We start from the raw sequence: 4,406 nt of genomic DNA on the forward strand, positions 1-4,406 counted from the left end.
GGAGTGAAAGCTCCGATCGATCCGCGGGGCAGATACAAACTTAATTAAACTCATTTTGTGTAATGTACAAACTAGTTAACGGCCATTTAATTTATTTCGGCGTAGATTACCCTCCAATTAGGGGAGGCGAGGGCCAGCCAATTACCCGGCATTTTAGAGCCGACGGGCCAGAGGCCGCGGTGGGTTGGAGCCGGCTGCGAGGAGGGGGCTCCTGGGGACCAAAACCGGCCGCCCTGGCCCCAATTCCACGCCAAGCCTCCCGGCCCTGGAAGCTGGCAGGCCTCCTCCGCGCGCTGAAACCCGGGTGGGTCTGGGTCCTGACCAGGGGTCCCGCCCTGGGCTGGGGGTCCTGGGGTGGGGCGCTAAATCAGGGGCGACGGCCGCTCCTCCTAGCTGAGGCCCCTGAGGTCTGGGACGTTTGGAAGAAAGGGTCCGTCCTGGGCAGACTCCACGCCCACAGGTGGTGGTGCGGCCCCGGGAAAAGCCAGGGCAGGTGCCCACGCAGAACCACCCACTCGGGCACCGAGGCCCCTGCTGTTGAGTCAGGTTTGCATCGAGAACCCGGGGAGCAAACACCAAATTAGGTACCAGCAGACTCCTCCAGGGCAGCTGCAGTGGTTACGTGGCAGCGGGGCAGCAGGTGACCTGGCCCCCCACCCACCCCCTGAGCCAGAGCAGGGGCTGTGCCCCCCAGGGGGCCCGGAGAGCACCTGGCCGTGCAGCTCTGCTTGTCCCGGGGAGGTCTGAGGAGGGAGAGGGCCTGGCCTGGCTCCCTCCCTGAACCTGCAGGGCCTTCTGCTGGGATGGGCTCCCGATGCGGGTGGAAGCCCTGGGTGGACGCCCCCAGAACCCGGCTAGGCCCGAGGCCCAAAGGGCTCCCCTCCGGCCAGCCTGGGTTTGCTCCTCCATCTAGACCCCACCAGCGAGCCGCAAAGCCAAGGCCCCTGAGGCCCCCGTGCGCCCCGGCTGCGCCCCGGCCCACGAGCCCTGCGCTCCCGGCGCTGCTCCGCGAGGGGCTGCGAAGTTGGCGGGAGGAAGGCCGGAGGAGGGGGCTCCAAAAGCAATCAGGCGCCGGTCGAATGCAATTCTCGATCAATAGCGGCCCCTAATAAGTGTAATAGGTTTTAATCGAGTAATTATCCGAATTTTGACCCTATAATTTAGATGTTCGGGGGGAGTTTGCAAGGTGCTTGAAAGAGATATGCATGCTGCCGTAATGGGATATCGACCGGGCCGGGGGCGCGGGCCGCCCCATTACCGGCCGCTTTCCGCCGCTAAGCACATTTCCCCTTAACTGTAATCGAAGGGATTTAATTGTTTTTCCAGAGATAACCAGCGTTTTGTCACANGCGCGCAGCCCTGGCGCACCCGAGGTCTCCGAGGCCCCGGCGCCCCTGCTCGGCTGGGAGGGGTGGGGCGTCCCCGGAGGCCGGCTCTCGGCGCCTTCCGCGTGCCTTCGGTCCCCTCCCACTCGCTCCGTGGACCTCGGTCCCGCCTCCCCCGGTTGCTCGTCTCGGGGGGTCTCCTCTCGAGTCTCCGGGTCTCCCCGGCTCAGGGTCTCGGTCCCTCCGGCCCCTCCCGCCCCCGCCCCCTTCGCGTCGTGAAACTAGGGCCCGGCCTCGGGTTCCCGCAAGGGGCGGGGCCGGCGGCCCCTGGGTTGCTCCTTAGAAGTGGGATCGAAAATGAGGGAGGCCGGACGGCCCTCCCGCCCCCGCCCCCCAAAATGGGGATGGAAGAGTCGTGCAAACAGCAGGCGGCCTACATAAAAATCGATATCCTTCAAGTAAGGGGACACCGTAGGGCAAACGCCTTCGCTCCCGCGCCCGGGGAAACAAGCCCCACGGTCCGGTCTTTATTTGCGCACATTCATCTACAGCTGCGATGTGCGCCCCACCGGGCCTGCGGCCTCGGGAGGGCCGGCCGGGTCCGAGGGCGGGACCGTGCTGCCCGGCAGCGCCCGCCCCCTCCCGCCGCAGAGCCAGCCAGCTCCTCGGCCGCTGGTGGGACCCAGGTGGGAGCGCGCGTGCGAGGGTCTGCAGGGTGTGAGGCTGTGTGTGACGGGCGTGAGTGTGCGCGCAGGCGTGTGCACGAGCGGTGTGCGCGCCGCCTCACACTGCGGTCCCCGGAGCCTGCTCCGCGCGCAAGGACGGGTCCTTTGCAATTACCGCGGGCAATGATCCTTTGGAAGCAGAAATTAAAAGTTGGGGGAAATAATGGGGGACCAATCGGCTGTAATGTGGGCCACGCTCGGACATGCTGAGCCTCAGGGAGACTGGGACCGGGGGGAGGCAAGGCTTCCGCCTCCCGCCCCGCCCCTCCCCCGCGTGCTGGCCCATCCCGAGATTCCAATCAGACCCACAACACTGTGTCCTTCCTTGCCAGGACTTGATTATTCTTTATCTTTAAATTATAAATCACCTCTGGGGGAAGGAGGGTGGATAATCTCTCATCACAGGGAGGTAATTATCTCCTTCCCGCCCCCACCTTCCTGGTGGGGCTCTTAGGCTCTACCCCTCCCCCAGCTAAGTTTGAATATAGATGTGCACACCCCATTCACACACACACACACACACTCACTCAGCAGCACGCACCACATACAATCACAGCCTCATTCGTGAACACCTGGGCACGCCATCTCAGGCGCGTGACCCACTCGTGCACTCACTTCCCTGCAGCCAGCCTCGCCAGTACTCACCAACTCTGCACTGGTCTGGTCTTGGTCCCTTTCACTCTTTCCTCGAGGAGGAGGGCACACAGGGCCCCTGAGCTGCCACTGCCCCGCCCCCCAGGCACAGCCTGAGGTGCCCTTGGGGCAGGTCCCAAGGACAGACTTCTGACCTGGCTCACAAGCCCCCCCTGTGCCTGCTCATGCTCCCTGCCACGCAGCTCCTGTCCCCCACCCACCGAGGTCACCAGGGAGGCACAAACATGGCGGTCACAACCCCTACACGCCGCTGGCTAGGCAGGGTGTGGGCATGGGTCTGCTCCCACCCCCATTCCACACACTAGACACCTGCAGGCGAGGAAGAGAAATGTGAGGCATCTGGCTACATTCATTCAACACAAACACATGAGACGATGTTTTATGTAATGTAGACATAGTGTCATGTATGGTGAGTACCACTAAAGCGTAGTAAAGAGAACACAGCATATTAAATACGGTAGGTAACAAGCATAATGAAATAACATATTGTAATATACAACCAAACACTTCACACACTCAGCACAGCCAGAAGTGCTCCCTGCCGGGAGGAGAGGGCCGGCTCAGGGCTGAGTGGTGCTTGGACAAAAGTGCGGTGACTGTCCTGGTGTCTGGCGGTGCCAAGAGTCCCCGCTTGGTCCTCCTCAGCCTCTCTCTTCCACGCTCGCAACAGCCTAACGGGAGCTGCACGGTCTGAGTAATGAACTGCAAAGCGTGGCCCAGGGGAGCAGGGGCAGGGCAATGGGGTGTGAGGGGAGGGCTCCAGAGCTCCGTAGGCAACCCCGGGTCACGTTCCCATGCAAAGGGGTGTGCTGTATGTGGACAAGGCTCAGGGAAACCACAGCATCCTCTCTTGCCCCGCCCCTCCCCCATCTCTAAGACGCAACCCTGGTCCTGGGGGTACACAACACCCACCCACCCTACTGTCTCAGATACCCGGGAACAACCCTCCCCTCCCCCCAACTTCAACTCAGAGCGTCTAGGGCTATAAAGACGTCTTTTTGCTCCTAATCACAATTGATTGTCAATTAGACCCTCATTTGTGCAATCTTTGCCCATCTGCCATATCGGGTTATCTCCAAGCCACCAGCTTCCCTTGCAGGGCCCCAGGTGGGCACTGACAGGTGACATCAGTGACTGAGATAGGGATGCCTCTGCCTACTCAGTGGACAGCAGACACCCCTTCATTGCTAAGCCTCCACTCACTGCAAGTCAGTCAGGACCAGGTGGGGTCACTGGCAGGCTGGGGTGGGAGGGGCTGTGCACCAAGACAGTAACCAACACAGAACAAGTGTGGAAATCTCGGGGAGGGACTGGTGGTAAAAGGTTTAGAAGTGGTCCAGGGAACAGTTGTGGGCGAGGGCTGAGATTGTGCAGGAGAGGAAGGGGAGGCGTTGGAGGGAGAGGTATTGGGAGACCTGAGCTTCCAGCCCTTCTAAGCCACATCCTCTCCCCACCATCAGAGTATTTTGGACGTTTGGGGTGCACAAGAGCAGATAGGACATCCCACCACTAACTTATGTGTTTATGAACCCCCTATTCAGTGTTTTCACTTGTCATTTGTAGGGGGTTGGATTCTAGTGATTTTTATACCTTCCCCTTGGGAGCTGAATAACATGATCAGAGCCTTCATGTACATGGTGGGGGGGGCCGTCCCTTCTCTTGCATCTGGGGAGCTGCATTGGACAGGATGGAGGGGCGGCAA

The sequence above is a fragment of the Crocuta crocuta genome, unplaced genomic scaffold (genome assembly GCF_008692635.1).
Source record: "Crocuta crocuta isolate KB4526 unplaced genomic scaffold, BGI_CrCroc_1.0 scaffold179, whole genome shotgun sequence".
In the NCBI taxonomy this organism is placed as follows: Eukaryota; Metazoa; Chordata; class Mammalia; order Carnivora; family Hyaenidae; genus Crocuta; species Crocuta crocuta.